The sequence below is a fragment of the Osmerus mordax genome, chromosome 7, assembly GCF_038355195.1.
Source record: "Osmerus mordax isolate fOsmMor3 chromosome 7, fOsmMor3.pri, whole genome shotgun sequence".
Lineage (NCBI taxonomy): Eukaryota > Metazoa > Chordata > Actinopteri > Osmeriformes > Osmeridae > Osmerus > Osmerus mordax.
In genome coordinates, this window is record NC_090056.1 from 2382968 (window position 1) to 2407484 (window position 24517).

General features: G+C 42.0%; 1 pseudogene; it reads left to right on the forward strand.

Moving 5' to 3' along the window:
* Nucleotides 1-10911: 10911 nt before the first annotated feature.
* Nucleotides 10912-17730, forward strand: LOC136946504 (troponin I, slow skeletal muscle-like; annotated as a pseudogene).
* Nucleotides 17731-24517: the final 6787 nt, after the last annotated feature.

Sequence of the window (24517 nt, forward strand, 5' to 3'; positions counted from 1 at the left end):
TGATGTGTAGCTACAAATGTTAGCCTGTCGGTGGAGGTAGAATGCTTAAGAAAGCAATTCGGTTTTTGAGGCGATGAATGGGGTAGGAATTATGTATGATGTTTCTTATAATTTGTGTTCATTGACCACTCGTGACATTGTTTTCAATTTTCACTGTAACTGTAAACAAAACAAATGTAACTAAATAACAATACTTGAATTGCAAAACAGAGTCTGATCCATCAAAGCGGTTCAAGCCGTCCTCTGTGTTTTTGGAGGCATGGCTGTGGACCACATCAAGCAGCAAAACAATGCCCAGGGAGTGGGCCACGTCAATCAGCTGCTTTAACTCATCTGATGTGCCATAGCGACTGTGGACACAGACACACACGCACGCACACACCCACAGACAACCCCATGAAGGGTGACTTACATTTTATTCATTTAACAGGATCTTTTATCTAAGGTGTATATAAAAAGTGCAGCAAATCAAAGATTAGAAGAACAGTTCTTTCCAGTGCAAAAACAACAGTATCTCAACTACAGTGCCACAACAGTATCTCAACTACAATTACATAGCACAGAACAACAAAACAATGAGCGCCCGGTCCTCTTCTCCTGTCTGGCCGCCCAATGGTAGAATCACCTCCCCACCTCCATCAGAGACACTGACTGTCTCCCCACCTTCAAGAAAAGGCTTAAGACGCACTTGTTCCGGGAGTACAACGGTACTTATGAATGATTTGCTGGACCTGATGTTAGTTTCCTCCACGGTTTATCAATCCGAAGAACGCTAAGAACGTACTTGTGTTCTTGATAAGAACATTCTTGCCAAGCGTTTTGCAAGAACGGTCTTGCAAGAAGAACGATTTGAGATGCGTGTGTTCATGCGGTGACTTCTGGGCTGTGCTCGAAGTGGGCCGGTACTCACCGGTACGCGGTACCGGCACTTCTACATTTTACTCTTACAGACATCCCAACATGCAGACAGTCATTTCAGGGAGGTGGCTTCTTTTTCTTGCGTATCGCTACTTCTTGCATGTAGCCGGCCCGGTACTCTACCACTGACAGAGAAAGCATCAGTGTCAGAGAGATTGGTAATGACCCTAACGTTACATAAACTACACTACCCAGAGGGCACTAGGACTACTTGACTTACCTCAGATCTTGACGGCCCACCCTATCAGAAGTTCGCTTCTTAACGGTCGCTAGTTCGAAAAATCTGTCTGATGCCTGCGTAAATTCGTAACAGATTTTTCACTGCTGAAACCTAGAAACTAAGAAAGTGTGTCTAGTTTCAGGGTTTGTAAGTCGTTATGTTAGCGTGGCTTCAGAAAGGTGTTGGAAAAATTGAAGATGTAACACATTTATCCTGTATAAGAATGATTCTGTGTTCAGTATTCCTTGGGTGCAAAGAGAGGTCTAACCCCAAATCTGAACTCTGGGTAAACATACAGGACCCTTATCTTGGGGCTGAGGACTTAGAAGAAGGGGGTTGGTTTGGTTGTTTTAAGGAGATACTTTGTGACAAGGACTATAGGTAGAGACGCAAGGTCTGGTGACCATTTGTTGACACCTATGTGAAGGAGTTTACGACCACAGGACCGGAGATCCTGTTGTTGTGTTTCAATCAGGGTTGATGACGTAAACACGCGCGCACACACGCGTGCCAGGTCTATGCAAGGAGCCAATGAAGTAGAGCCATGGGACATTTGCATGCCTTTGTCTTAACCAATGACTGTAAAGAGCGGGGCTGCTTAACCCTTGTGTTATCTTCGGGTCATTCTGACCCATCAGTCATTGTGACCCACCGTCGTATTGCGACAAATTTACCGCATACAAAAACAAAGTGAAGCATTTTCTTTTAACCGTTGGGCTGTCTCAGACCCCCCACATTGCAAAGGTTAAAAGAAAATTATTTTTATTTGTTTTTGTATTGGGTAAAATTGGGTAAACACAATGATGGTTCATTATGAACCTTTGGGTCATGTGACCCGAAGGCAGCACAAGGGTTAAATAGGTAGCTAGCACAACTTGCTAGCAGACAAACTTTGTAGCACAATGGCGTGTGATGTTTTTGTCTCCTTGTGGGCCGGCCGCAAGCAATAAAGCTTTCATAAACTTGTTCACCGACTGACTGTGCAATGCTTGATAGATTAATACTACTGACAAAAGGTAGTAAAAAAACGTGTGTGCCAGAGCACATTTTAAGGTCAACTAGTTCGACCTTATGTCTTACTGTCTAAATCTGCCACATAGGTTAGAGTGGGTGTTTAATGCAGTTTTCGGCCCACAACAATTGCTACATCCTTTCTATTTTTGTTTATTTTCTCTTTCTTAAACTGTTTGACTCTTAATGAACTGTCAAAAAATGAACATAATACAAATCATCTCTGAATGACAGAACTTGTTACTGTTACTGTGAAAAACGAATCCTTTTCACAACTTAATTGGAGTGATATTCCTTGTTAACATTCACTCATATTTGCAAAAATCAAATCACAACAATTTTTTTAAATTTTTATGAAAAGTTACACGGATTCTGTGCTACTATTTCCTATTTCAGTCTTAAACTTATAACTACACACATTACTAAAACGTGCTTTTCTCACTTATCTTTCCATTAGTCCCCCCCAAAGTCCATGTTTGGTCCACACCTATTAGTTCACAAAGTCTATGAAGCATTGTGGCTTCACTACTGTGCAACCAGCCCTTGAGGTCACAGGCTAGACCTTGTTATCAGGTGAGTCTGTGCCACCCGTCTCTGTGGCTATGTGTGGTTCAGGAACAGTCTGTGGAAGAACAACAACAGTCTCTATGTTCATCGACTCACTGAGCATCTGTCCGTGTGCACATCTTAGGTGTCTGCGATTCCTCCGCAGAAGACCACCAGACTGCAGCTGGACTTCATAGGATCTCGCATGCACAACCCTCTTTGCCTAATTTTGCCTAACTTTGCCTAATCTCCAGAGAGTATGAGGTCCAAAAGGCTGTATTTGCACACAGTGCTCTGGTTTCAATGTTCCCAGATCTCTGGCCTGATCTGTTGTAGTAGGTACACTGGCGTTGTTGGTTATTTCTAAGTCCTTGCTGTGCCCGTTCGACTTTTGGCTGCAGAAGGCTTGCTTTCGTGGGCAGTAGTGTTCTGGTGCGGCAACTGAAAATTCTTTGTGCTGGACTGGTCTCCAGGCCTTGTGATGGTGTGTTATGGTGATCCAGTAGAACAAGGTAAGGATCCTGTCCAGCCATTTTGGCTTTGTGCAAAAGTCTCTTGGCTGTTTTGATGGCTGATTCCACTTTGCCATGCTCTGAGTGTGTCTAAGTGACAAAGTATTATGCAGGAATTCCCACCATTCGCTGAATCTTTGGAATTCTTGTGATGAGTACATTTACATTTAGTCATTTAGCAGACGCTCTTATCCAGAGCGACTTACAGTAGGTACAGGGACATTCCCCCAAGGCAAGTAGGGTGAAGTGACTTGCCCAAGGACACAACGTCATTTTGCAGAGCAGGGAATTGAACCGGTAACCTTCAGATTACTAGCCCGACTCCCTAACCGCTCAGCCACCTGACTCCCCTGGCGAGTATTGTGGTGTCAGTGACAATATCAGGGATGACTTGTCTGGCAAAGTGAGCTTTCAGTTTCCTTATCACAGTTGTAGATTTTGTGTCTGCAGATAATCTATTTCCCAGAAATCTGAGTAATAATCTACTAGTAAGATAAGATAGTCCTTGTCAAAAGAAAACAGATCTGTGCCTACCTTAGCCCGTTTGTTTGGCATTTCATGTGAGATCAGTGTTTCTTTGTGTTGCTTATAATCCACTGACCTGCAAATGTCACACTTGGCTACATAGGTCTTGATCTGGTCATTCATACTAGGACAGTATACACACTCTCTGGCCCTTCGTAGGCATCCTTCCACCCCAAGATGAGAGCAGTTTAGGCAACGCGTGATGTCTCTCCTTAGCGCATCAGGTATGACCACACGTTCACCCATAGGTGGAAATCCCACCTGGGAAAAATATGATTTGTCCCCCCCAATAAATCACTGTAAAAATAAGGACATTTCAATAATATTAAATATAGCTGCAGGCAGCAATGGCGGGTTCCTCCTCAACTTTGCAAACTTTTGCAAAATTGACATGATACAGACATGTATTTCATACATGTACACAACATTTCAAGACAATTGGAGCAATGGCTGATTTTAAGTCATTTGTTGAAATTCTTCACAAATTGTCACTGTAGAGAAAAATACATGCTGCTGACATTATGGGTTCATGAGACTTTTTTGTTCCCCATGAGCAATAAGGCATGCGTACCAACTTTCAGACATCTTGGCCTGACAGAGTCAAAATGCCACCCTTTTGAACTTTGAAGCGTGTTCTGTCAGGCCACCTGTGCTCTGGTCCGGCCCATCATGCAGAGATCCATTCTTTAAAAGCTTTCATTACAAATAACTTTATGAAAGTGAGGATACACTTTACTAAAGGAAGTGTGTGTAGGTTATGTACTACTACTGCTTGCTCTGCCCACACACTTTCCCCATCCATGCTTTTATGCCTTGGCATTTATGCGGCGGCCGCATGAGGATTAGAAGTGGCCCAAAAACAATACCCCACGCGGCGACACTGTTTTCAAAGTTCCCCGAGACCATGGCTATAGAAACTCTCCCTGAATTAACCTCTCTCTAGCATCTCAGTCAAAACACAACTGACAACAGTAATGCGGGCAAATGGACCAAGGTAGAGCTAATGTCCAGCTGCTTGCAAGTGTACCTTGTGATGGTACAGCGGCCCGGCAATACTTATACATGGTCAGACTATCTGATCTGACATTAAACTACACAACATGCACAATCAGGGTGACCAACAGGATTATCTTAACTAACAAACAATAACATTACACACATTTAACTGAACGAACACAACTGAAATCCCTCGCACGGCTGTTGTAACCAAACTATTTTCCACAACTCTTTGCGTTTTTTGGTATGCCGCACTAAATGTTGGGTATCCAAGGGCACTGACGCTACAATATTTATCTGTCTTTCGACTGCGTAATATTTACATTTAGTCATTTAGCAGACGCTCTTATCCAGAGCGACTTACAGTAAGTACACCCCGAGGCAAGTAGGGTGAAGTGCCTTGCCCAGGGACACAACATAATTTGTCACGGCCGGGAAGTGACGCATTTGTGAGAAAAAAAGTCTGCACTTATGGGATGCACGGATGGAACAAAATTGCTTTGCGGGTTGGAATTCACTCGACGGAACTGTCTTTTGAGATTCTGTTTCCGCCTGTTTGAAATTATTTGCAACACATCTTAAATTAGCTCGACTAGCCTGACACGGAGCAGGCTAGTTCAGAGGTATAAGTTTCCTTGGTTACTTAGCTAGAACTAGAATAATCCACCTTAATGGAACGGAACTCTCGCTGAAGTAAGCGAGACTTGACGAAATAAGTCTGGCTTTTCCTTAATCTACGTTGATGGAACACAGTTCTGCCTGATTAGCAAGCTATTTCTGTTCATGTTTTGTTAGTGATTGAATGGTAATGTAAGCTAGCTAAAAACTATGTTAGTTAGATTGTCTAAACTGGTTTTCATAGCCACAGAAATCAACAAATCAGATCAATCAAACATTATTCAGAAAGGGGGGGTGGCGGGAACATATACAGTAAAGGTGAAATGGTACGGATCTTTCTGCCTTGAAGCTGCGTGCGCATCCTCATTGTTTGTAAACAAAAGAACCTATATATGGGGTGTCAGGTGGCTGTGGGGGGTCAGGTGGCTGAGCAGTTAGGGAATCTGACTAGTAATCAGAAGGTTGCCGGTTCGATTCACGGCCATGCATAATGACGTTGTGTCCTTGGGCAAGGCACTTCACCCTACTTACCTCTGGGGAATGTCCCTGTACTTACTGTAAGTCGCTCTGGATAAGAGCGTCTGCTAAATGTAAATGTACATATATATGTAAAGATAACATCCAAGCTGGCAAATCTGACAGCAGTTTTTTACACCATATTGTATCACACACCGTACTGTTTTATGGAGTCAAAGAGTTTGCTAAATTAATAAAATGTCTGCTACATGTCAAATCCAAGTCCAGTTCCAATCATATTATATTTTTTTTTTAACCTTTTAACCTTTAGAGGTTAAAAGGCTACCTTTTCCTAAACTGACATGCACCAACTCAGAGCACTGAGTTTCAACATCCATTTACACCAGGGGCGGAGCAAGGGTTGTGTCTCAGGGGGGGCGGAAACTGATTGGGGGCCCCCCTGTTCTTAACATTTTGCAGTGCAATAAAATATAACAATAAAAAGTAACCAATGGCAACCTCTATGGGGACAGCACAAATTAGCCTATATAATAAATGTGTTCAGTCATCATAGCCCCTAATGTGCGAACAAAATGTAGGCCTAGGCCACTAGCCTCGCATTCAGCATTCATTAGAATCTTTCACACACAGTAGGGTGATCATTAAACATGGGTTTAATGATCTATCCATTTACCAAATACACTATATTCAAATTCAACAATAAGAGGTCATAAGCCCCCTAAAATGAAGTTAAAGACAGTAGCCTATAGTCATCCTAACAGTGACAACTAATAATAAGCAAACATAGGCCTATATAACAATTCTTTCAGCAACAATTTGGGCAAGCTACACGCGAAACCAAGCCACCATGAAAAAAAACAGAGTATGCAACACACACACGCGTGACGCTACATTACATTTTTAGTCGTTTAGCAGACACTCTTATCCAGAGCGACTTACAGTAAGTACAGGGACATTCCCCCGAGGCAAGTAGGGTGAAGTGCCTTGCCCAAGGACACAACGTCAGTTGGCATGACCAGGAATCGAACTGGCAACCTTCGGATTACTAGCCCGATTCCCTCACCACTCAGCCACCTGACTCCCTCAATGCTACGATTGAACTAAAATTCCACTAGACTATAATCATTTTCTTTTTCGAACTGACATGTATTGTGCATCTCTCAAAACCAGCAAACTCATAGCCTACAAACAGGTCAAAACACAAACACACAAACTCTGCCTTAGCACTGCTTATCGGAATTGTAAAGTAGGCCTACCTAAATGCGATAAAGAATAGCAAGGTTGGGGAAAGCACGGTCCATGTTGTTGTCAATGGTAGGCTGTGTGTGTTTAGTTCATGTTTTTCCATGCTCAGCTCACGGTAGCCTATAGTACGAAGCAGTGTGCGAATTATACAATGATAATCGGAGGGGTCAACTCGCGTGGTGTTTCTTGAGTTGTATTGGGCATTGGTCACTCGCGCTGTGTTTATTGAGTGAATTTTGACTATGGCAGTCAGTGTAATACTGTGTGTGATATTCCCTGCCATAAAGTCAACATTTCTGTGTATCGCCAACCTGTTATTGAATGAATATGGTGAATATATTGTAATATTTACGATTACAGGTAAGAACGATATATAAATGTATCAACCCCCCCGACCTGTGTTTTTTACCTTTTTGGGGGGACCGAGCCTTAATCAGGGGGGTCAGACCCCCCCAAACCCCCCCGTAATTCGTACACTGGTACGAAGTGTAACAAATTCATCAACCACATCATCGGCCTTAGACAGATATTCCGAATAGAACTCCGCAAGCGCTCTAATTTTCCGAGCAGCATCAGGGTGACAAAATTTTTTTGGGTTCATCACAGCAAATTCCTCAGCCATTCTCCTGAAATCAGCAAAGCGATGCTCAAACTGCGAAAGTTTACTCAACATCTATCCTACTGTACGTCTACTACATCTGTACGTCATGTAAACAAATTGAAAATGTATATATATTTACTAAAATTGTCTTTTAGTTAATCCCCATGCTTGATGGAGTAACAGGAATGAATGACACACTAAAACCACCTGATGATCACGATAATCCTTGTTCATACAACTAGCCCAGGAACAATGCGCCACAATAATAATCTCACCTACAAAGAAGGAATCTGATATATTTGCGAAGAGATTGCACACAACTATATGGAAAAACTATATTTAGTAAAATTGTCTACCATGGACACATTCAAAGTTTTGTTGCCAAAGAGAAATTATGAGAAAAAAAAAATCATAGATCGCGGGGCCCACTTGGGTGTGGCGCCCGGGGTTTACGGCGCCCCCGCCCCCCTCCGCTACTGATTCACACATTTTGTCTAAATTTTTTACTCTACTCTTAGCGCATGACTATGTTGTGGTGGACTTTCCACCACTCCCATGAAACATTTCTGGCCACCACTGCTTTTGCCTTTTAGTGCCTGCAATGCTGGGAAGAAAACTATATGACAACAATAATGTTTAATGTAACTGGTCTTTCTAACAGTACAACTGGCTTGGCATCCCATGGTCTAGAACCTCCCTTAGCTGCATTGCAAATCAAGACAATAGCCTTTTCATTAGGCCCAGTGGCAGACTCATGCTGCTCAGGTGGCTGAGCGGTTAGGGAATCGGGCTAGTGATCTGAAGGTTGCCAGTTCGATTCCCGGTCATGCCAACTGACGTTGTGTCCTTGGGCAAGGCACTTCACCCTACTTGCCTCTGGGGAATGTCCCTGTACTTACTGTTAAGTCGCACTGGATAAGAGCGTCTGCTAAATGACTAAATGTAAATGTTTGAGGTTGTCAAACGTCACCACTCATGGACTTCTGCCTAAATTGACATGCACCAACTCAGAGTAATGAGTTTCTACAACCATTAGCACATGTACTCTATTATGTTTAAGTTATTGTATGAAATTCTCTGTCACCAACTTGCTTGGGTCATGCTTTCTTAAAAGTCTAGTCCTTAGTTTAATTGTGCCAAAGAAGACGATAAAATGACCAAGCTGTGTTTGGTTGATTCAACTTTATAAATACGTTCTGAAGAAGAAGACCTTCTGTTTCTTTTAACAGTAGAATTAGATGTGACCAAACTAGCCACAGAATGGCTACTGGTCCAAAATGGGTACAGGCCAATGAGTGAAGGTGGGTGCATTGTCAGCCCACCCTTTACAGAAACCCTTAAATGTGTGAGCGTCTCCCTAAGCTTGCACGTGTGTCAGGGGCCAGTATGTGTGTGTGAGAATTTAGAGCGCCATTGCTGGGGAGCAGAGGGAGACAGCTCATTTGGAAGAAGCCCTAGCAATTAGCCAAGCATGCATATTTCAAATATTCACAATAAATCTACTTTTCATCTTACATTCAACCTTTTCTCAGATTTGTGTACAAAACATTCTCAAGAGTCTTCATATGAACTTGTGATTGTATCAGAGTATCAGTTTTGCACCGCGAATGTGTAAAGTGAAATGACTAAATGACTAAAATGACTAAATGTAAAGTATCATTTTAGCGTTAGCGATAAATTAGATTTCCTTTATTTCAATCATTTTTGAAGATATTAAGTTGCCTTTGCACATGGGAACATGTTGTAGTGTCCTCCACGTGACATACCAAGTTTGGTGTTGATATCTCAAAGACTTGCTAAGATTTGACCCAACTTCCAGTTTGGTTGCTTTGTTGCCGATATTAATTGGCTGTACCGGACAAATGGTTTTGAAAATCAAATATATAAATAATCCCTGAGCGAGGGTTGCTCTGACGATGATGTGTGCTAATTCTGGGGAAAATTGGAAAAAAATTGAAGGAGGAGTAGGCTTTCAAAGGTTTTTGATAAAACCGGAAATGGCGGAAAATCTATATAACCGGAAATTGACGTCATAGGGTGTGTTGAACTCGTCTTGATCCAGGGAATCCAATGGTGCTGTCAGGCCAATAGTGTTCTAGGGCCAAATAGTGTCCTACCTGATGTCACAATGCCATTCTGATGCAAGGACGCGTCCGTCGCTATGCCGACCTTAAATTCCTGAGATATCTACGCGTGCTAGCAGGAAACTGTCATGGTTGCTATACTGGTTACTAGGTACGAAGTTTTGTATTTAGGCTTATTTAAACCAGTTTATTCTACTCTAAGATTTAAGGTTTTCACTCCTTCGATAGCTAGTGCTATCGAATTTTGACAGACCGGGAAGGCAACACGTATAGTTTTCTACCTGCGCGCGTTGCTGTCTCGGGAATGTCGAACGAGATATTAGCAGCATCTGCAGAATTAGTAGGTGCTCTTAGTCTTTTAATGAGACGAGTTGACTGAATATCAGACCCTCCAGGAATTCGCGATGTTGTGATCGCACCAATTCACGCGAATTCCCCGCAAATTCAGCACGACGTTGCAATTTTAACCAATTACCGCAATTTTCCCGCAACTTTGACCAATCATCGTCGTCTCCCACAACTCTCTCCAGTAGGGGTTAAATCCAGTGTTGCGCCTGAACGCGTTCATTGAACAAAAGTTCATGAACTCGTTGATCATTTTGGTGAACGTGTCTATTCCAATATGTAATGATGGTATTCAATGACACAAATCTGTGTTCTAGAAAGAGTGGTCTGGAGTCGCAGAGGTCCGATAATATCAGCTTTAATGCAGCAGTTAGAAATCAACACGTCCAGAGCTCTGGGGTTGTCTACGTTTCCCTACCTGCAACAGAGTTTGGGCTGGTTCACGAAGTCCAACTGGCTATCTTTCCCTCCCCAGCATATATTTATACAGTGCAATTAAAACAGAAAGATGAAAAGAGGGTTGAGCTTGTTCTCTCGTGCAACAGGGAGTTGTTCTTGCCTACGCGTCCCACCTGCTCGGGTGCCGTCTCCACCCAGTTTCAAGGTTGTTTCTGAAAATGAAGAGATAGAGACACAAAGAACAGCCTGCTTCCCACACCCTGTGTGAGACACCATGTTTAAGCCTGATCACACTTCAAAGACGTCACATACACGTCAAAGATTTACATTTAAGATGAATCCGTTCTGTTTTTGTTTATTTATGTTATAAGCCAAAGTTAATCTGCACCCGTTCATCTGGGTCACAGTAATAACATGGGTAAGTATGAAGTCTACAGTAACCCTTAAATCAAATAAGATTTGTGTAACGTTACATTTAAAGCAGACATAGTTACCAAGTAACCACCAACGGACATACTGTAGCTAAACCATTTGATACAAACTAACTAGTTGCAAATGAAATAATACATAATGTTGGTGTGATACAAACTAACTAGTTGCAAATGAAATAGTTAGGGTTTTCAGCTTCCACATCAAAGATCAAGATAATATAGTCTGACTAAGTAGGTTATATAGCAAGTTATGTTAAACTTTGGAATTGCAGAGAGGCTAGTTTGCGTTGTTGAATAATCTAACCTCAACAGAGTTGTTTTATTACAGTGCCTGCAGTGAATAGGCTCTCACGCCACACATTGTATTTCTCACGCTGAGAAGGAAACGACCAAGTAGTTCTGCTAACGTTTCAAACAAGCAATTATTAAGCACCTTCTTAAAAAACAAACCTGGATCCAGGTTATCTTTAGCCTGGCTCTGCCCTCCTACGTACTTCCGCTCAATTTTATTTTTGCTTCTGTACATAGGTCTGGCCATGAGGTACGTAAGTCAGATTTTTCAGGTTGATTTTCTACCGGCGAATCAGCGAACAGAGGGAGTGGCTGAGAACGATGACGTGGATGTCGCGCTAGTTTGTGTTGTAGTTCCATAATGGAGGCGGAGAAAGATACGAGCAAAGCCATTCGGTCTGTTGTGGCAACGCTGCCGAATATCCAACAGCTAAAGCCGGGGCAAGAACAAGTTTTGCTGAGTTTTGTTGGTGGCCATGATGTTGTGGTCCTCCTCCCCACGGGGTTCGGGAACAGTTTGATTTTCCTGCTACGGCAGCTAGTTCTGTTACAGTAGTGGTGAAGGAATTGGCTAAGGCGAACGCTAGCGATTGGTTATGGCAGATCAGAGTGGCTCTGGGCAGATCCAATAGTTTTAAACTTTGTACCCGCCTACAAGGAAGTCAACGCTTGTCAATGGAGCGAGGCCAGACTCTGTACAAATGCAATGTACGAGAGTCTGGTTAGGACCAGGCTAGGTTATCTTAGCAACAGTGGTGTAGTGGTAAAAATAGAGGTGGGTAAACTATGAATAGTATTATTTATTTATTTACAGGGTCGTCAAGCACCCCCCCCCCCCACCCCCCCCCCATGCATTGACCGTGAGAAACATGCATTTCAGCCCCTTCACAGAGGCTTGAGAACCCTGTTTATTTATTTATTTTTACATTTCATTAGGCCTATTTGGATGGAACCGGTAAGGTTGGCTTGTATCTGCATTATCGTATTTAAAAGAACGTTAATAATAGTAGGCTAGCCGTTTGTCCCTGTCTTAATGCGATGTTGTGCAAACCAAAACAACGTTTACAAACGTGAATTGATCTTACTCTGTACTTGAGGCCTTTTTCGGGCATCTGTGGGAGTGGGAGCACTCGATGGTCTCTTCAAAAATCGCCTGATTGCCATGGCCAATTAATCCATTCCGAACAGGTAGACTAATTCACAACGTGTATGTGTGTACATACTTCGTGGATCCTGATTGGTGTCGCCGCCGCAGCCGCAACGCATTGATTGGAGGGTCACAGACCATACAGCGCAGATGAAATGATTCAGACTACAGCGTTTATATGTTAAACAATATGAAATTTAGTCTTTGGTGTTTTAAAATTACACCAAATTTATTTCGGATTATTCCAACAGCAGAATACGAGGCGCAGGCAACTTATATGTGCGTAAACGCGCATAAACGCTATTTAAAGGGGGATAAACGCAATTTCTGCAATTTAGAGGTGGATAAACGCTATTTCCGAATTTTGGGAGGTGCGTAAACGCCGTTTACGTGCGTTTAGCCCCCACTACATCCCTGCTTAACAACTACAGGCCAATTTCTAATTTGCCATTTCTCTCCAAAAATTTAGAAAAAGCTGTGGTACAACTGCTCACTGAGCACCTGTCCTCAAATCAGCTTTACGAACCTCTCCAGTCTGGATTTCGTCTTCACCACAGCACTGAAACTGCATTAGCCAAGGTAGTCAATGATTTACTATTCGCCTCCGACGGCTCTATCTCTGTCCTGGTTCTCCTAGACCTAAGTGCAGCTTTTGACACTGTGGATCATGAGATTCTCCTGGAACGTATGGAGAACTATGTTGGGATTTCTGGGATTTCACTTCAGTGGTTTAGATTGTATTTATCTAACAGATCACAAATTGTCCACTATGATAGCTGCTCATCCATGAGTTCCACTGTAAAATACGGAGTACCACAGGGTTCAGTTCTAGGACCTCTGTTATTTTCGCTCTACATGTTGCCTTTAGGAGACATAATTAGAAGCTCTGGGGTAAATGTTCACTGTTATGCAGATGCTACTCAGCTATATATGTCTATAAAGCCTGGAGAATTACCACATGCTATGGAAAAATGTGTTTCTGGGTTAAGAACTTGGATGACAGCAAATTTCCTTTTCTCAATTCGGATAAAACAGAGGTTCAAATTTTCGGTCCATACAGAAATAATTTATCCAATCTGACCTTAGACGGCGTCAAAGTCTCTCAAAGCCAGCTGGTAAAAAATCTAGGAATCACAATGGACCCAGACCTTTCATTTGAGTACCATATTAAGCAAATGACCAGAACTGCATTTTTCCATGTAATATAGCCAAAATACAAAAATTCCTCTCAAAGGATGATGCTGAAAAGCTAATACATACATTTGTTACATCCCGACTGGACTACTGCAATGTGTTGTTCTCTGGCCACCCAATTACTTGCTTAAAAATTTTACAGCGGGTGCAAAATGCTGCTGCTAGATTATTAACTACAACCAGAAAGTTTGATCGCATAACATCTACTCTCGTCTCTTTACACTGGCTCCCTATCCAAGCCAGAGCTGATTTCAAAGTTCTATTACTAACTTACAAATCACTGCATGGATTGGCACCACTTTCCTCTCTGGTCTCCTTGCAAACTATCGCCCTGCAAGGACACTTAGATCTCAAGATACCGGCTATCTGGTGGTTCCCAAAATTAAGAAAAAAACTGCTGGAGGCAGTGCGTTCTCATATAGAGCACCTCTTCTCTGGAACAAATTACCTGTCTCAATTAAGGAGGCTGATACTGTTTCGACATTCCAAATTAGGTTAAAAACTTTCTTGTTTAGTCAATTTTATGACTGCTAAAGATAAATATGTGTGTATGTACTTTCTATGGAAACCTGGGGTGTGTGTTTGTCTGTGTGTATCACATGTAACTTTTAAATTGCAATTAAAGCTTCTATATGTTATTGTTATAGTTTCCGTTACTAGTTGGTGACAACAGGGGACGGGGCATTCTCACCCTTATTTTATAAATATAACTTATTTTAGAGTTCTTTCCCCTGGAACCGATTTCATGTTCCAACCGAGAGGGGCTGGCGCTGTCTTAATGTCTAGGGCTGCATCAAATACCCTTTTTTTGCACTAGTCCACACTCGACCGGTGGGGATTTCATTCTAATATGACTGTAACTGTTAGCTGCTCCTGGCATTCTCTAATCCCTGTTCTCTTTTCTCTGTCCCCCCTCCACACATCCCCTGTGGTGTGGGGTGGGGTGCTGTCAGCACCTGCCTGGTCGTCGGTTTGCCAACGCTGGACCTGGTCGCCAACCGGAAACCAGTCTCCATGACGGGCAACAGCGCGTTTCCCGGTCCCTTCCTACATCTACCAAGTTGAACAATGGATTTTGATGTTTCAAAACCCATTGACACTTCCCCTGCTGTATGACTATGTTAAGCCTGTGTTCTGCTCCTCTCTTTCACCAACCGTCTCTGGAGGAGGGGATCCCTCACTGAATTGCTCCTCCCAAGGTTTCTTCAATTTTTTCTCCTGCAGTGAGTTTTTCCTTGTCTTCCTTGAGGGTTTAGGTTGGATGAGGGGCAGTTCTATGGGCGTATGTGAAGCCCTCTGTGACATGCTTGCGTGTAAAAAGGGCTATACAAATACATTTTGATTTGATTCCTCTGCTAATAATAATAAGCATTAGACATTCTGATCACATTAGTTCATTCAAACCAACAATACCCTCTTACACCCCATAATTCCATAAGGTTTTTTAGTTCACAAAATAGCCTATCAAAACAGACAAGGAAACATTTTTCATTACAACTGATCTTGAAGCTCATTTCTAACCTAATAATAGGCAATGTGTAACGTAAAATAATTATTTGTTTTGGATATTCAATCTCTTTGATGTCTGACATTTCTTATGTGTCTCCCTTTACAGACAGGATGTAAGAAAGAGGTTTAAACATTTTTACAGTTTTGTTGTCAAGAACTGTTTCAGCAAATACATCATAAATATGTATCAGTGGAACAGAATGGAGTTGTCTGACTGTATTTCTATTCTCTCCCAAGAGGAAGTCGAAGATTTCAGCTTCCAGAAAGCTAATGCTGAAGTTGAGTTTAAGCCTGGCTGACATTTCTCCACAAGAGGATAGCACAGCCCACACAGAAGCAGCTGAAAAATCAAATGACAGACCGGCCTTTGAAACAGGTGGTTTACTCACCAATCTTCTTATGAAGCAGTCATAAGAAGATTGGTGATTCGGCCTTTGTCAATTACGCCCCAAAACTATGGAACAAATTACCCATAAATATTAGGGAAGCTAACACTCTAGACATTTTTAAAAGACAGCTTAAAACCTACCTTTTTACCCAAGCATTTAAGTAATTTTATCTCAAAAGGGTTTTCCTACTTTTTAAAGTTGTTTTCTCTCTTGAACAGAGATCTTATTGGGATTTTTTATTATTGTTTGAATTATTTATCACTTGTATTATTGTTTTTATTGATTTTATGTAAAGCACCTTGAGCTACAATTCTTGTATGAAATGTGCTATATAAATAAAGTCTTACTTACTTACTTACTTACTTACCAAAGAAAAATAATTCCTATTCATTCATTCTTTATCACTAATTGCAGTACAGAAATGGAACAACATGATTATGATAGACTTGTCATTGTTGTCCTGGATCAATAGATTGTGGATAAGGAGGAGGAGAAACAGAGGTACCTGGCAGAGAAAGACCCTCCATTACACACTGGGGGTATGACCCTTGCCCAGCTCCAGGTAATAGACACACAAAGAAACACAGACACACGTGTACACATACCAAACTCCTAATACCCGTACAATTGCCTCTCTCTCTCACATATTTGTGTGTGTAGGACCTATGCAGGGAGCTACACACAAAGATAGATGTGGTGGATAAGGATAGGTGTGACATTGAGGCCAAAGTCACACTCAACAAACGACAGGTACGCTATTAATCATACGAATATACTCACACAAAGAACATGGAAAATATGGGACTGGGGGTCTAAGACAAAGACCCAATCTTCTCTCCTCTCATCTTCTAACCTAATTTATATTCCCCCCCTCTGCCATTTCATCTCCTCTAGATCAAAGATCTGAACATTAAGGTGTTGGACTTGAGAGGGAAGTTCAAGAGGCCTAACCTGCGGCAAGTGCGCGTGTCAGCTGATGCCATCTTGCGCTCCCTGTTGGGCTCTAAGCACAAGGTGTCCATGGATCTATGCACAAACCTCAAGTCTGTGAAGAAGGAGGATACAGAGAAGGTGACTGGTTACCCACATATTGGGTTTGAGCTCAGATATACGCATGATACACAGCCACACACACTGTAAATCTAACCAGGCAAGTCAGACCTTTGAGTCATGAGTTCAGATTATGATACAGGTCTGAAGTATTTGTGTAAATAAAGAAGCCCATTCCAAGGAGAAGGTTGAAGAAAGAGAAAGAGGGAAAGATAAAGAAAAACTGAAAGCAAGTCAGAATGAAAGAAAGAGAGAGAGGTTGAGGTTAGAAAGCAATGATGAAGTCATTATTTAGGGTTTTTGTGCAGTACAGAAAAACAGGAACGGAATATTCCATCACAGAATGAAGACAAGTCACTGTTCTTTCAGGGAGAGCAGAGGGCTGTGTGACACTTGAAGGGTGTGGAAGCTGATGGAACATAGAGAAAGAATGACAGAGGAAAAGAGAGGGGGGTAGAGAAAGCGACACATTTTTGTATGTTGTGGCTAGATAGTAAAACAGTATGTTATTTTAGCTGCATGTGTCTCGTGACTTAATTTTGTTTATGCTTTTTAACTGTTTACTGCTAAATTAATGGCCCCAGTGGGGATAATAAAGCTATTTATACTCAGTTATACTCTAGCAGGGTGGAGGCTGTGTGCTTAGATGAGTATAGGAAGGACAATGACAGCATTGCAGGCCAAAGAACAGCTTTTGTTGCCATTAAAGTGGTTGGGTCAAAATGTGTGTGTATGTGTCAGGGGCCCTCTAAACTTATCAGACTAGCATAAATACATTGTATTCTCAAGGGGGATTCCTCATTAGGGATTACACTGGTAAAGGTATTGACAAATATGCCTAATGGTGGACTCCTAATGTAAAAGCAAACCAAAGTTTATTTACGCTTTGGCGATAACTACTTGGCACATTTTGTTGTTGTTGGAACTACCAGATATTACATCTCCCTTTTTCTCTCTCTTTTCCTCCCTCACTCTCTTTCTCTCTCCATTGCCCCATCTCTTTCATTCTGTTCTTCCCTTTTCTTTCCTACTACCTTGCTCCTCCTTCTCTGACACACCTTCTCTTTGCCCCCCCCCCCCCTCTCTCTCTCTCTCTCTCTATACACTACCCCTACAGAAGAGGCCAGTGGAAGACAGCGACTGGAGAAAGAACTTAAAGACCATGTCTGGAATGGAGGGCAGGAAAAAAATGTTTGACGCTGCCAAGGGCCCTGCCCAGTGAAGCTCGTCAGCCAAGCAGCAATTTGACATGGGTTATACTGCATCATCAGTCATCCTAAATAAAAAATAAATAAATCCTCTGCATTTTTCACCTGTTCTACTTCATCTCACTCTCTGACCTCTCTTCAAACATTAGCAAATCAAGAGATATCAATTAATACTATCACATCAAGCTTGGTTAGCAAAGTGCTTTTTTGAGCCTAATTTCACTCTGACATTGATTCAGAAATGTATGTATCATGTTGTATATTATATAGCTCTTCACATTTACAGTGCTCATGTGGTTATAGTGTAACATTTTATTAGACTGTATGCACAAGTGAGATGATCTTGTGTTCTTTTATGTCTGTCATCATTAAGTCCTGGGAAGTTCTGTTAAGCTCTCCTCCTTTTTATTTACTCAGTGTATGAAGACATCTTATACGAGAATAGGTACAGTGGTAAAGCATTTGACTGTAGATCAAAATGCCACAGGTTCAAATACCTTAATAAGAAATGAAAATGAATAGATTCTATGGATGGCCAAATGCTAATTTCAAACATTAAAGCCTCTTTAAAATGATGCATTATTTATTACATTATATACACATTTCAGATCCTCTACACTATGTAGACTGAATATTTTATAATCTAAGCAAATGGTGAGGCTATGTCCTGAACAAAGTTTGCCTCTGTCTTATGTCTATGGTCATAAAGCAATTGCTCTGTAGAATACTTCCTGTATAGACAACTCATCTTATCCTGCAATTCGGTTGGATGCAAATACCCCATGTGCATACAGTGTGTGTGTGTGTGTGTGTGTGTTGCCCTGTCCATGTCCATGCAAATCTCCTGGTGATGAGATAGGTTCTCCTGGCAAACGTCAGGTTCTGAGAAAGTGAAATGCAGAATCTTCAACATGATGCAATACAAGGAACTAACCACTTTGACTAACACTTCTGGAATGATTTTGCATGCGTGCTATCTGTCAGCTATGAAAACACCTTCTTTATTTGAGTGTGTGTGTTGTTTCATGCTCTGTGTTCAAGGTGTGTCTCCATCCAATGTATGTTTATCCATGTAAATTAGCCATGTACTGTAAAAGAGATCAGTTCTGTGTACAATAAGTTTTTGTTTTTCATTGCACAACCTTACAGAGATACACATGCAATAGATGGAGACACACCTTGAACACTTTAACACACATCCCTGTATTGCTTTCTTTGTGTGTGTGTGTGTGTGTGTGAGAGAGATTGCGAGAAAGAGACTGGGTCAGAGTCCAACACACTTGCTTCCAAAGGGTGTAGTCTCAGCATACATGAGTAAATATGACTCATTTTTATTATGGGTTATTCAAAAACTGTGAAAGTGCAGGCAAAGGTAGGTAATCACAGACAGGGCCATATGGTAATCCAAGACATGATAGAAGTAAAAGGCTAATGTCTAAACACCCATAGTCTATGCAAATTATTGTTTGGGGAAAAAGCACAGACTGAACTTTAATAGAAATATAGCTGCAAGCAGCGATGCGGGTTCCTCCGCAAAATGGCAAAATATTATAAACATGTACACTGTAGAAGATCAAGACTTAGACAACAAGAGAGCAAAACTACTTCATGTTTGGCCAACAACAATAGGCTGAATGGGGATTTGAACTCATGAGCATAAGGTCACAAGTCAGTCTCTCTATCCTCTCTGCTACACACGAACTGTTGAGATTGTATGAGTAGAAAGGGAAGAGTATGAGCTTTGGTCAGCTTTGGGACAAAGGTTAAGAAACGGTTGACATTTCAAGGTAAAATTGCATAAAATTGCGCATGGTACATCAGAATGACGTCACCTTGAAGCCAATAAGGTTTGACAAACCATCAGTCAAAATTGTATTTGATTTATTGACACAAAGATATTGAGGCAATGTGGACACTTACATAAATACACCCCTTTCAGACATTTTGTATTGCATTTCTCATTCCATTTCACCCTATATAAAGACACATCTGCCCACACACTATCCCCATCCATGATGTTTCCCTCTATCCCAGCGCAGGTCATGCCAATGCAGAAATGCTGCAGCAGCCACATGAGGTTTAGATGCCGTCCAAAAATTACCTCCCACAATCAATACATATCAACCGCAACATAGTTTTCTAACTTTCTCAAAGATGGCTTGAAAACCACGGATATTCACTTTCTTCTTGAGTAAATGTCAAGAATAGCCTCATAGGCAACTGGCTAGGGTACAGCCTTGGTACAGCCCACATCCAGCTCCTTGCGAGTGTAGCCTCTGATAGTAAAATAGCCGACTCTCTGTTCCCATTAAACTACACGACATGCACACTCAGGGTGACCAACAAACAATAACATTACAAACATCTAACTGAACGAAGACAACAACTGAAATCCCTCGCATGGCCGTTGTAACCGAACTATTTTCCACAAGTCTTTGCGTATTTTGACATGCCGCACTGCATGCTGGGTACTCAAGAGCGCTGACAGCTGATTATTTAGCTGTGCTCCGACTGCGTGATATGACGAGATGCTAGTGACGCGCTAAGGTCTCTGAGTCTCCTGCATTAACAAGTTCTGCTTGATTAGCAAGCTATTTTTACAAATGTTTTGTTAGCTATTGAATGGTAATGCAAGCTAGCTAAAAACAATGTTAGTTAGCTTGGCTAAACTGGTTTTCATAGCAACAGAAATCAACAAATCAGATCAGTCGAACTTTATTTAGAAAGGGGGGATCTGTATTTTTTACCCTACTCTTAACGCATGACTATGTTTAACTTAATGTCTGCACCTCTCTGTCACCAACTGTCTCTGGAGTGGAGGGTGGGGGCTTCATATCCAACAAATTACACCCTGAACTTTTAAAACAGATCTAATGGCCTACGACAATTGTAAATATCCTATGGCTTCTTCTCCAATTGGGCCTCGATACAATGTCATTCAATATTTTCTACCCATTCTGCACAGTTTTTGGGGACTTTCCACACCAGCACCCTTTGCCCAGTCCCTCTATTCTGCCCTACTACATGTGTTTTCCAACACCAGTTACAATCAACCCTGGGCAGAGACGGCGCCTGAGAATTTGTAATACATTTACATTTACATTTAGTCATTTAGCAGACGCTCTTATCCAGAGCGACTTACAGTAAGTACAGGGACATTCCCCTGAGGCAAGTAGGGTGAAGTGCCTTGCCCAAGGACACAACGTCAGTTGGCATGACCGGGAATCGAACTGGCAACCTTCGGATTACTAGCCCGACTCCCTCACCGCTCAGCCAACTGACTCCCTAATACAAGTGCTGAGGAGGTGCTAGATCATTGACAGTGGGAGCTGTGCAATTATATATACATAAATACTATTAATAAAGAAGCAGTACTTCTCTTGAGTGGTGTTTATTCAGATGAATAATCATTGGATTCAGGTCAAAAGTCTAGCACTTGAACTGGTTTAATCACTTAAGACACTAAAAGTCAGCAGCTTGGCATACTGGGACATGGAAAGGATTAAACATTTAGACTTTCATCAAAGTAAAAAATGCTGGTTTGTCCTTTTTCATCAATGTCCTCAAAAAAGCAGGCTGCAGAGCTACTGTGTCTCTGGAGGCCTGGCAGGCAGGGGCAAGCAGGGCCTGCAGGCAGGCAGGCATGGCAAGCCAGCTAAATGAAAGCTGTCCAGCTAGAGAGGGATAGTCCAGCAAGGGGTCTGTGATGCTCTCAGCATTCTCTGTTGTTGCTCTCAGCATCGTCTATTGAACTCTGTTGAGCAGGCCTCTGCATGACCCTCCAGACCTGTAAAAGTGAAGAAAGGATCCATGTCAGTTCAGTTGTGAAAAACAAAGCTTTTTCCATCTACACTTGATACACACTACAGTTTTGACTGTGAAATGCAGTTGCATTACTTGAACTTGAATCCAAATGTGTTGACCCGATGGAGACCCATGCAAAGTCACTCAAAACACGGGTTCGATTCCAGGCTCTGGCAAGAGTATTTAGCTCTAAACTGGTCAATATATACACATCTGACAAAAGACCAGCTTGATCTTTGCCTGTAAACAGTAATTCTGACTGTCTGAGACCTTTAAATAGCCTGACTTACTGAAATTGGAAAAGCTAGCCTGGCTAACGTAGGTCGCTTTCTCAGGGCATATGACGAATGAAACAGGCTCGCCTTGAAAAATCAGATATACTGGCTATCTTTAGCAGGCCCTTGTCTACAAAAAGCAGTCCTCCCGGATGTTTTTGGAGTAGAATTGAGTGAAATACAAAATTGTTTACACACTGCCAGTGGGCGAGCCGAGCCTGACTCTGAGGCTAACGTCAAAACAATGTACCCCCGGGACGCAGTATCACTCCAATTGCAAGTCCACAAATCACAAAAATAATCGGAGCATCTGGCTAAAAGCACAATTCCCACATCTCCTAAAGGCTGCCCTCCTTGACCTTTTTCGTGTAGACCTAACTGTAAAATGGTGAACTTATGAACATGACGCGACCAAAATATGGCTGCCGCCAAAGCCTATGCGGTCTCCCTGGCGCATAGGCTTATTACAAAAGCTTTCACGCCCCAAATCAAAATTCTGAGCCGACAGGTCTGTGGGGAATTGCTTTTTCTCCTGAAGGCTGCCCTCTTCAACCTTTTTGATGAACCATTCGCCGAGATGCAAAATGACTCACTAATTAAAAACACAGAGGAAAAAAGCTAGAGCTACAGTAGCTACTTTTAGAGTTCGGTTTTCCGTCACTTCAGACTCAAGATCTAAAGGTCTAAAAAGTCTAAAGTGCTAAAACCTTCACCATAATTCAAGAGTAGTGTACTTTCACGAAACCAATCATTGATTCTACCTTAAAATGTGTAAAAATAGGACTTACCGAACATGGCTGCCTCCAACACTATCAGGCGATTCCAGTTGAAAACAACAATGGCTGCCGAAAAATAATTTATATTCGTAACGGCGAGCTGCGATTGGAAGCTAATTGAAACAGGAGCTAAAAACAGAGGGTGGGGGCTTGGTCAGCACACAATTTCCAGAAAGGATGTGTGTGCGTCTCGCCAAGCTCGCGCGTGTGTGTGTCAAGTAGGGTGACCACCTGTCCCGCTCTGCGCTGTATCGCACAGCATTTTCAAAATGGGACGTGCGGGACAAGGGGTGAAAATGCTGTGCGACACAACGCAAAGCGCGACAAGTGGTCACCCTAGTGTCAAGGGGCAGGATGAGTCAGAGAATTTGTAGCACGCGCGCTGTGGAGCAATTCAATTGAATTCAATCATATATTGACATATCAAGGTGAAATTGCGTATGGTACTTCAGAATGATGTCATCTTGAAGGCACAAAGGTTTGATCAGTCAAAATTATATTTCATTTATTAACACAAAGATATTGTGGCAATGTGGACATTTACATAAATACACTTCTTTCAGCCATTTTGTATAGCATTCCTTATTCAATTTCACCCTATAGAAAGACATATATTCTACAAATCTGTAACAATTTTCAAGTCGATTCGATCTATGGTTCATGAAGAGAAGGGTTTTGAAGGTTGAACCAAATTTGGACAGTACAGCAAAATCTATCATGGCGGACCTTATGGGTTCTTGGGCTTTTTTTGTTCCCCATGAGAAAAAAGGCATGTGAACCAATTTTCAGGCATTTTGGAATAATGGGGCGCTGGGGATATCACGTAGACTTTGGGCGTGGCTTATAGCACCACCTATGGGCGTACATGGGCCATTAGCGTTCTGGGAGTAGTGAGTGACCTGGTGTATCATTTGGCCAAATTTGAAAAAATCGGGTCAAGGACTTTTTGAGCTATTGAGCCATTTAACGGAGAAATATAATATTAATAGGAATACTAACAAAAACAATAGGTTCCCTCCTACCGGAGGAACCCTAACAAGACTTTGCAAAGAACACTACACAGATGGGTATATATGCACACACTGTTGGACACAGGGGAGACCACCCCTGATGCCCCCATGGTTGGAAAAGCGTTACTAAAGTACCCTCTAGAGTGGCAAAAACTAGAGCAAGTGCCCTATTGGCTGCCATTCCCATGGAGCAAAATTTTTTGAGTTCCCTCTAGGATACCCCTTCATGCAATTAATTATAATGATGTGCCCTCTCGAGCCAGACAATTTGATAACATGTCTTAATGAGTGCCCTTCTAATGGAGAAAGTGATGCAGTGCTTTATCCCTAACCAATAACAGTTTTTATTTGGGTTATATCTACATTTTCATAAAATTCATGAGGCGCGTCGAGAGCTAGCCGGACGATAATGGGACCCCTTACGCTACCCTTACAATGGTCTACAGTACAATGGTACTGTTATGAAGCCACCCCTACATGACAGTGTCCCAAAGGGTGCCCTATTCCAGTGGTTCCCGACCATGTCTTGCATGTTTTAAATGTTTCCCACTTCCAAAAACACCTAATTCAAATTAATTGATCATTACCAGGCATCTGTTGAGCTTGATTATGACCCATACATTTGAATCAGGTGTGTTGGAGCAGGGAATTAAAACCTTCACGACAGGGTCCGTGAGGACCAGGGTTGGGAAACGCTTCCCTATCAGTTGAGGAAATGTGATGAGGTGCTGTGTAGGGTACTCCTACAGGTGAGAAAATATGGTGCCCAACTAATGTGCTCCTCTAAAGGAAAAGTGCACCGCCAGTGGATAAAATGTGATATAGTGCAATATAGGTCACCTTACAATGGGATAAACTTGATGTTCCTTTCTGATAAAAAACCTCATAAATTGGATGCCCTTCCAAGTGAGAAAACATGTTGAAATACCCTTGCAA